At 44.1% G+C, this 10,649-nt stretch overlaps 1 pseudogene; it reads left to right on the top strand.

The window, feature by feature from the left end:
- Window positions 1–3,994: 3,994 nt before the first annotated feature.
- Window positions 3,995–4,709, top strand: LOC100519881 (large ribosomal subunit protein eL20 pseudogene; annotated as a pseudogene).
- The last annotated feature ends 5,940 nt before the right edge of the window (window positions 4,710–10,649 follow it).

Here is a 10,649-nt window from a genome sequence, read left to right as displayed (position 1 = left end):
AGATCTTTAATCCATTTTGAGATAATTTTTGTAGATGGGGTGAGAAAAGGGTCCAATTTCAAATGCAGGTTTTGGGGGGCAGCTTCACAATGGGTTGACATTTTGTTCAGCCACTTGTATTTTTTTTTTTGCCTCTTTTTTTTAAGTATTATTGAGGTGTAGTTAATTTACAAGGTTGTGGTAATTTCTGCTGTACAGCAAAGTGATTGAGTCATATATATACACATACCTGTTTTCTTTAAATAAGACAACAGAACTTTGGTACAATAATTGTTAATGTAATCAATGCTAATGAGACTGCTGTAAGACTGAATGTTTGTGCTCCCATCAAAATTCATGTGTTGAAGCCCTAATCCCAAATGTAATAAATCATTTCATTTTTAAAACAACTTTGAACCCATTCCTTTATGCAGAAATTGAGGGATTTAGAGTTAGGTATTCTGGTATAAGTTGGGAACTTGGCAATATATACCAATAACAAAGAGTAGAAGGAAACCAATTACGCATGTTATTTTTTTTTTTTCCCGCTGTACAGCAAGGGGGTACGCATATGTTATTAATGTGTACTAATGTTCTTTAGTTAGACTCAAGTAAACTATAAATATTAGACTTTTCTTTTCTGAGGCACTATTATATATTTTTCCTAAATATTTCAGGCAGAAGCACATGCGTCTCCTTTATTAATGTGTTGATTATTAATAATAATGATGAATAATATGAATAAATAAATGGATAAATTTTTAAAAATTCCTGTGTTGAAGCCCTAATCCCAAATGTAATAGGATTAGGAAGTGGGGCCTTTGGAAGGTAATTAGGTTTAGATGAGGTCATGAGGGTGGAGCTCCTGTGATGGGATTAGTGTCCTTAAAAGAAGAGGAGTAGACCAGAGCAGTGGGCTTGCTCTCTCTCCCTACCAAGTAAACACACCATGAGAAGGTGGCCTTCTGCAAACCAGGAAAAAGGTCCTCAGCAGACACCAAATCTGCCAGCATTTGGATTCCCAGCCTCCAGAACTGTGAGAAATGAAAGTTTGTTGCCTAAGCCTCCAGTCTATGGTTTTCTGTTATAGTAGCCTGAATTAAGACAGTCTTTTTTTTTTTTTTTTTTTTTTGCCATGCTGGCAGCATGTGGAAATTTGCACCTGCGGCACAGCAGCAACCCAAGCCACAGCAGTGACAATGCTGGATCCTTTTACTGCTAGACCACCAGGGAACTCCTAAAACAGAGACTCTCACTGATTAAAACACAGGTCAAAGACCAGGATCTTATGCTTTATTTTTTATAATTCAAGGCACCCCTTTCAGCCTAGAAACCATCACCTGAATTGTATACTTGAAGGTATAATGTTGCCTTGGATCAGAAAAGCAAATTTGCCCATCTTAGGTTGGCTCCCTCCCCTGCCCATCTCCTTGACTAGAGTGGCTATGACTTCGTCCCTATTCCTCCCTCCCTCCTGAACCTCTACGTTTCTCAGGAGTCTAGAGGTATTTGACCATCCAGACTCTCATCAGCATCACTGGTCAGGAAAGCTTCCATTCATGCCATGGTCATCAGAGAGCATCTCTGCTGGCATTTCCCCAAGGAACACAAGTTACATTCAGGAGGCAACAGGCCTCATGAAAAGTTTTGGTGGTCACAAATGCTGAAGAAATCCAAAGTTACACAGAATTTAAAAGATTACTGCAGAACTTTTCCCCCTGATAGCTTAATGCGTCTTGTAGATCTGAGTGGAAGGTGGAGTTAGTGGAATATGCACTGTTTTTCCAAACTTATTTGACTATACAATCCCTTTTTTCACTGGTGTGGGATTCTTCTGAATCCACTTTGGGAAAGATAAGTTTCTAGGAGGCTCAAACCAGCTCCTAAATCAGCTTTGCCATTTTGACACTCTCCTGTAGATAAACACATGTACTAAATGTTTCCATCTATTTCTAATTTCCAGAAATGGTAGAAATTAGTAGATATAATTCAGGTAGAAAGATGAGTGCCTGTACATATATTTTATGTGTGCTCTTTTGTATGTATATTTTGTCAAAAGTTATTTTCTCAGAGTTCCTGTCATGGCTCAGCAGTTTACGAACCCAACTAGTATCCATGAGGATTTGGATTTGATCCCTGGCCTTGCTCAGTGTGTTAAGGATCTGGCGTTGTTGTGAGCTGTGGTGTAGGTCGCAGATGCGGCTTGGATCCTGCGTTGCTAGGCTCTGGTGTAAGCTGGCAGCAACAGCTCCGACTTGACCCCTAGCCTGGGAACCTCCATATGCCTTGAGTGCAGCCCTAAAAAGACAAAAGACAAAAAAATATATATTTTTCTTTTGGAGTTCCCTGATGGTTCAGCAGGTTAAGGACCCAGCATTGTCACTACTATGGCTTGGGTTCAATCCTTGGCCTGGGAACTCCCACATGCCATGGTCATGACCAAAAAATTATTTTTCTCTTGCTTTAATATTAAGTATCATAGCTTTTATAATCCACATACCATTATCCGTGGACTCTAGAAATGAAGAAATGAGTTTCTTGATGTTTCAAATTTTAGTAAGTAAATCTAAAAATTGGTCATAAGCGGTTTATTCTTTTCTCACTTATCTATTATTTAAGTAATTAATTAATTTTTGGTCTTTTTAGGGCTGCACCCTCGACATACGTAAGTTCTTAGGCTATAGGTTGAATCGGAGCTGCAGTTGCCAGTCTGCACCACAGCCACAGCAAGCAACGTGGGATCCGAGCCATGTCTGTGACCTACATCACAGCTCATGGCAACACCAGGTCCTTGACACAATGAACGAGGCCAGGGATCGAACCTGAATCCTCATGGATACTAGTCAGGTTCCTTACCGCTGAGCCACACTGGGAGCTTCTTATCTATTATTTTAAATCTGTTTTTTTCAAAGTATACATACAGAGATTTTGAGGCTTGGATCGCCTGTAGATATCACTGAGTTGAACTTCACCTTCTATCCTTGTAAGCCTTTTGTCTAGGAATTGCCCTTCCTTTTCCCTCCCATTCTCCATCCCCAATAGCCAGGTTTGTAACACCTGAAAATCCTCACCGCCCAGAAGTGTTTGGACACCTTTTACTAACCATGTGGACAATGAAGCGGAGAAAGTAGATCTGGTGAAAGAAAAGCAGGGATCCTTTTGTGGAACAATGGGTTAAGAATCCAGTGTTGTTCCTGCAGCACTTGGGTCACTGCTGTGGTGCTGGTTCCATCCATGGGCTGAAATTCCACATGCTGTGAGCGTGGCCAAAAAAATTAAAAATGGGTAGAAGATCTGAATAGACATTTAAAAAAAGAAAGAAAGAAAAGCAAGAAGCTTCCCTTAGAGAAGGGCTGCCCTGATCCCTGACAACTTGTTCTTATCCCTGGTTCCACTCCTTTCCTGAGGACTGGCTAGGTTTCTGTCTTTGGGTTCTGTATATCCTAAATTTCCCTTTCCTGCCTAAGCTTGCTTGAGAACTTGTTCTCACTTGCCAATTTGGAAAGGGTCTAGCTAGTTCTTCCTAAAGTATATATGACTAATAAAACTCCCTGAGATTGAGAAACAAGACAAAACCAAACATCCCTAGTAGGAATTCATGAAATAGTTTATCAAGTGATTGAGCTATCAATTGAAATGTCCATCCCAGCTCTGTCAACTGAAGAGGCCTAGAAACAATGACTAACCTAGTAGCAATGACTATCTATAGTACCCAGATTTTAGTCTTGAAATACCATTTTCGACTAAAAGAAACCAGAGTTTCTTGGGAAAATGGTTCATTCCAGGTCTGGGGTAGGAGATGTCCAAGATGAGCCTGGACACCTTGTTTTGTTGGATAGCAAGGAAGTGATGAGGGATGATATCCCTCAGGTCACAAGACTCAGGAGCCAACTTAAAGAGGCTCCCAGAATCCCCATCGTGGCTCAGCAGGTTAAGAACCCAACTAGTATCCATGGGGACGTGGGTTCGATCCCTGGCCTTGCTCAGTGGGTTAAGGACCTGGTGTTGCTGTGGCTGTGGTATAGGTTGGTTTGCCCCCTAGCCTGGGAACTTATATATGCTGCAGGTGCAGTGAATGTGGAGAGAGCGCCATGAAGGGCATACTTGGAGAGTACAAAGTGGTGGGGTGCTGGCTGTCCAGCCCCAAGAGCCACCCGTCGCCCCTCTATCGCAGGCAAATCTTTGTGCCTAATCATGTTGTTGCCAAGTTACTTGGTGTCTCAGCTGAAGATAAAGACATCAGCAGTGGAGATTATCTACTGTGGACAGGTGTTCCAGAAGTATCCCCTGAGGGTGAAGAACTTCGGCATCTGGCTGTGCTATGATTCCCTTGTTAGCACCCACCAGGAGTACGAGATACCAGGACCTGACCACAGCTGGCACCATCACCCAGTGCTACAGAGACATGGTGCTTGGCACCATGCCCAGGGCCCACTCCAGCCAGATCAAGAAGGTGGAGGAGATTGCAGCCAACAAGTGCCTCCAACCAGCAGTCAAGCAGTTCCAGGACTCCAAGATCAAGTTCCTGCTTCCCTATCAGGTTTTTTGTCACCTGCACAAGCCATGCTTCACCACCAAGAGCCCAAACACCTTCTTTTAGATACAAGCCCTTGGAGTTCCTGGGCCTGCCCAAACAAAAACTAAGTAGGAAAAACAAAAAAACCAACCAAACAAAAAAAGGCTCCCACAAGCCCAAGATGGGACAATTTTAACTTCAGAAAGGATAATAATTGAAACCATTAGCTGTCTCGAGATTTGAGTTTGTACTGCTCTTTTAAAAGTCATCTTCAGAAAATGATCATCATTATCTTCAAAACCATTAAATAAAAAGAATCAAACATTTGTTTTTGCCTTTCTGTTTAATTTTGCCACTGGGTAACCAAGTAGTAGATGAAGGAGAATGTTTTTTAAAATAAAGTACCCAATTTATAAATTAAAAAAAAGTAATAGAATATTACCATTTTGCAATCCCCAGTGACTGAATGGATCGACTCAGCATCAACAGTTACTAACATCACAGAACCTGAGATAACCAGCTACCAAGTTGCAGGAAATACCGAGGACAGAGGAAGGTGTTGAACAGGGGCTTAGAGAGCTGGAAGGATATGGGAAGCAAAACCCTGGACCACCAACAAAAGTAGCTGACATTTATTAGGTGTTACTACATGCCAGGTGTCATCCCTGCTTTCCATGTATGATTTCACTTCATCTTCATAACAACCTCAGGAAGCAGGTACAATTATCAGACCTAATATACAGATAAGGAAATGGAGGCACAGAAAGGTTTAGTAACTTGTCCAAGGTCACACAGCTAGCTCCAGAACATACTTCCTTAAACATTAGGTTATATTGCCTCTCATTTTAAAAAAGTGTTTTTTGGTGGGGTTTTTTTGTTTGTTTTGCTTTGTTTTGTTTTTTAGTTCCCTGGTGGCCTAGCAGTTAAGAATATGGCATTGTCACAGCTGTGGCTTTGGTTCAATCAATCCCTGGCCCAGGGGACTTCCACATGCCACAGGCGTAGCCAAAAAACATAGAAACAAAAGGAAAGTGTTTTTTTTTTTAAAGAAATAAAAGTTATAAGCTAATAATGGCAAGTCCCTACCTACACAGACACATACAAACTCTTAAGATCCTAAATGTTATTTAAGAAGATTTAAATTTAAGCCTAAAATTAAATTTAAAGATTTAAATTTAGTCTAAATTTAAATTTAAGGATTTAAGTGCAGGAGTTCCCTAGCAGCTCAGCAAGATAAGGATCTGGTGTTGTCACTGCTATGGCTCAGGTTCGATCCCTGGCCCCAGAACTTTCTCATGCCATGGGTCCAGTCAAATAAAAGAAGGTGCAAATGCTAAAACTGTAATACTAAACTAGGGATAGAAGAGTTGGGTGGGGTCCTTCCCCTAAATCTGGTTTAACCCCCACCAACTATCATATTGATTCTCTCCGACAGTGAAGGCTGTGGACAGTATTGATTCTTCTGAGCATATCTGAGATTGATGTCTTGCAACAAATTTTAAGGTCCCGTGTCGAGCCTGATGAAAAAACTTTGGAGGCGTCCTTATGAAAGAAGTGCCTGAGGTCTGCAAGAAGGCAGCAAAACCAGTATCTTTTTGACATGCCCACTCTCCAACCACCCCATCACCCTGTTCCCAAGAATACAAAGAACCACTCCCATCTCACCCAGTTTCTCTCTCTGCCTCCCTCCCAGTCAGACCCAGCCCTTAACTGAAGCCAAAATGTGGATCCTGTCTGCTTTGTGTGGACACATCGGCCCTCAGGGCAGCCCTTGCCCTCCTGCCTGGGTCTTTCTCCCACACTCCTTCCTTTCCCTACCAGTTTTCTGGAAGCATCATTTTAAATATCTGAATTGTCTCTTGCACAGCCATAAGAATTTACATTTTATCTCTAACTCCCCTTAGAAGGATTCCTGACTTGCACAAAGAGGGAATTTTGTGATTGTCATTTGTCACTGTTCCTACCCTCCCCCCAGAGGGTCCCTTCCAGGCATGCTACAGTCACCCCAGGCAGGAGGTCGCCTTCTCTCCCTGGTAATAAAGGGACCCCGGGGTCCTCTGGTGCTGCCCACATTGGTGTCCTGCCTCAGCCCACCTGCCTTGTTCTCTTCCTCCAAAAATGTGGAGATGTGGGTATTTATTAAAGTGAATTGTGGTGCGAAAGAGATATTTTGGCAGCTTTCTTAAACTCAACGAGGAGCTCAGGCATGAGGAGAAACAAGCACCAGATGTCTGAACACAGATAACTGTCACTGTCAGATAACTGTTTCTGAAAGCCCTTCCCTTTAATTTACGCGCACTCTATGAATAAATACGTTTCAAGTATGCCCGAAGCTGTTTTTTCAGTGAGTGCCAGCACTCTCAGTGTCTGGCATGGTGTCTCTGCTGTCCACGTGATGCTCCATCAATGAACACCGATTTGAAAGTTTTAAACGCTCTCTATTCTCCTGACATGTATTTAAACTTTTCAGGATCTGCTTCCTTCCAGGTAAAAAGGATAAACTAGAAGGAGAGGTACCTGCCTCTAAAACGGAGTCTTTGGGTGTCAGAAATTAGAGTTAGGAGATTGGAGGCATCTGCATATAGATCAAAATAATATGTCCTGTTCTGAACCAAGGGAGAATTGCCAGTGTCTTCAAATGGGTCATAATGTCTAAAGCACTGGAATTCAACATGACTAAAATGAGCCCCTGCATCAAATCTGTGAGTGTTAGTAAATGTTTCTGTCTCTAAATCCTTTGTCCCACGCCCATGCACATAGTTCTCATTTGTCCATCAAATGAGACTTTGGGCATCAAATCTGTGAGTGTTAGTAAATGTTTCTGTCTATAAATCCTTTGTCCCATGCCCATGCACATAGTTCTCATTTGTCCAAGTTGAATGAATGCCACCTGCCCATGTTTCCATCGTAGCCCCTCCCTCTTGGCTTTAAGACGGCCTCAATGCTGTTTGAAGTGCCACAGGCAATGGTGGTGAGACCTGGGTGCTGATGTATGTTGTGAGTCAGGAATTCTGAGGCACACGTCCATCACAGTGATGAGTCTCTTCTCCTGTCACTTCTTGTTCCTATTAGATCATCAGGCTAAAAATCCCCCCATATCAGTAATTGTTTACAAAGCCATCTGCAGGTACACCTCATGCTATTTAGGTTTACTGGTGCATACCCCAAATGAAGAACATTTGTCTTGTTGCTGCCATGATGTATGTAGCAATCCCGCAAGAATCAGTGCTCCACAGATTCATTAAGGTGGAGGGAGGACCAGTTCTGTTTGTATGTGGATTTCCCTTTGACAAATGATGGCTCTCTTGCTTCTGAAATAAGGTACTTGCTTTGGTGAATCTTAATGCACAGGTTTCAACTTCACAATTGCATGCCCTAACAGAATAATCAAGTTTCTAGAAAGAGTTCTTTACACCTATTGTCTCTACTTCTGAACTTCCTATTTATTCTTGAATTCCAGCCCCCATCACTCCATCTTTCCCCAAGATCACCAGTGACCTCTGACTCACTAGATCCAGTGGGTGTATTCAGGTTCCACTCTTGGACTTCCAGGAACATTCAACCCTGTGGACCATACTCTCTTGAAACACCCTCCTCTCTTAGATTTCTGGACACCCCCACCAACAGGTGTCCCTCCTTGCTCTCTGACCCCGATGCCCTGGCTGCTGTGTGGGGTCATCTTCGTTTAGTCATTGCATGTCAAGGCTCTTCAAGGTCATACTGGGCCCCTTTCTCTCCTGCTTTCTCCCCCAGCTGTGCATTCAAGCCCAGTGTTTCAAGTACCATGTATGTCAATGATCTTGCACACAGGTCTCCCCCTCTACATTTCAAATGTACTTCCCGGAGTTCTTGCCATGGCGCAGCAGAAACAAATCTGACTAGGGACCATGAGGTTGTCGGTTCAATCCCTGGCCTCGCTCAGTGGGTTGAGGATCCGGGGTTGCCGTGAGCTGTGGTGTAGTTGCAGATGTGGCTTGGATCCTGGGTTGCAGTGGCTGTGGTGTAGGCCAGCAGCTGCCGCTCCAATTAGACCCCTAGCCTGGGAACACCCATATGCCAAGGGTGCAGTCCTAAAAAGCCAAAAAAAAAATGTACTTCCAAATCAACATGTCCAAAAGGCATGATTTTTCCCCAAGAAAAAGAAGGAGGCAGAAGAAGAGAGAAGGGAAGGGAAAGGAAGAGAAGCGGGACACACCTCCCAGGTCTGGACATTTTTTTAGCTTTATCATCATGTTCTTATAACCTGACCACCTGGAGGTCAGTCATAGGCATCAAAAAATGCAGTGATGAAGTTCCCACTGTGGTTCAATGGGATTGGCCACATCTCAGCAACTCTGGGACACAGGTTCAATCCCCTGTCCCGCACAGTAGGTTAAGGATCCTGTGATGTCACAGCTGCAGCATAGGTCACAACTAGGGATTGGATCTGATCCCTGGCCCAGGACCTCCATATGCCATGCGGCAGCCAAAAAAGAAAAGAAATAAATCTAATGATCTCTAATGACAAGCCCCTAATATGTTGAAGTCACTGGGGGAGACCCCAACACCCCTGACCCACCCTCTCCACTCGTTCAAGCTCAGCTGCAACTGCCCTCATTGTTCTTGCCTCTCCCACCTCTACCACTTTCTGTAGCTGCCATTTCCCTATTGCTCCAGCCACTCGTTGACAAGACCAGGGCCCCCACCCTGGCCCTCTTGACATTCAACTGCTGCTGCCATCAATGCAGAGGGGGGGGGGCAGGTTGCTGCCTCCACTGTCACTAAGCTCAGCTTTCTCAAGTCCAAGTGAACCCTGAAGAGTCTGGCCTGTGGGTGGGAAGCCCGCTGGTGCCCCAGGATGGTATCCAAGCAGCCTGACCCTCTCCTACTTCCCACCCAGCCTGCTTCTCTCAGAAGTTTGGGCAGCATTGTCCTGTCTCTCTTAGTTAGGAGAGTTGATTTCGGAGCCTCCAGAACTCAAGCTTGAATCTCCAAATCCCTCTGCTGTTCTCCCAAGACGCACAGTGGGCCGTTGTATACAAGAGGTTACTGATCGTCAGCTCTATTATCCTAGACCCTGCAGTAACCCCAGCATAATCCTTGCTACACTTTCCCCTCTGCCAAGACATCTCCCCTCTCCCCTCACATGCCCTTTACGGGTTTAAGCCTCCTCAGCTCAACCCTTCCTTTCTCAGGACAGCCTCCTCTGACCCACAGACCAGATCAGATCTCTCTGTGCTTTGCTCCCTCTCTTCTGTAGCTCTTACTACAGTTTGTAATTCTATATTTGATTTCTATCTACATCCCCCTCTAGAAGATAAAGTCATTGAAGGCAGCAATTCCATCTTTTTGCCCATCTTTGCATCACTGGCACCCTATACAACACCTGGTCCATGGTAGGGGCTCAGGAAATAACTGTGGAATGAGTGAATGAACGATGATTCACTTCATTATATGTCAATCTTTTGAGAGCCTGTCTTCAGTAGAGCCATTTATCTTGGATGACAGAGAAAACCCTTTGAGGGGCAGTCACTAACCAGCATGCGTTGCATGTTTGAGCACCACAATATTTCTACTTGTGGGTTTGATACTCCAATTGCATATTTTATTAAAGTATATCTATGAGGGTGGTGAAAAACACTGTTACTGGCTTGTGGGCGGTTAAACCTGGCTCTGGGGGAAGGGGTTATGTTACGAAATGGCAGGTGATTGGGGATACCAGTGCCAGGCACGGAGGAGGCTACAAGAACGCCCCAGCTCCTACCTGGGGACATCCTACCTCCTCCCTTCAGCTGTGCAGATTGCCAAAGACGTGAAGAAAGACTAGACAGTCCCGGAACCAAGTGGCAGGTGTTCCTATGATCCCCGTGGTCAAGTGGGGGCTCTTCAGAGGGGTCTCAGAATGAGACTGCCTGGTTGGTTCCCGATGCTTCCGGGTTTACTCTGTGACTCGTCAAGTCACCACACCCTCCACTGTCAGAAGATGACAATGATATGTTTGACCAAAAAATGACAACAAAGCACTGGTGAGGTATTGAAATGAGGCTGGTTTTGGAGTCAGAAACAACATCTAGTTCACTGGTTCGTTTCTAGTATAAGTCACACATCAAGAATGAACCTTCTGGAGCTCCTGTCGTGACACAGCAGAAACGAGTCCAACTAGGAACCATGAGGT

The sequence above is a fragment of the Sus scrofa genome, chromosome 1, assembly GCF_054392235.1.
Source record: "Sus scrofa isolate SSC_HxYL_T2T_F1_AM1 chromosome 1, Sscrofa_HxYL_maternal_Yorkshire_Landrace_v2.0, whole genome shotgun sequence".
Taxonomy (NCBI): domain Eukaryota; kingdom Metazoa; phylum Chordata; class Mammalia; order Artiodactyla; family Suidae; genus Sus; species Sus scrofa.
Note: the sequence above shows the minus strand (reverse complement) of the source record. Positions and strands in the feature narration are given on the sequence as shown.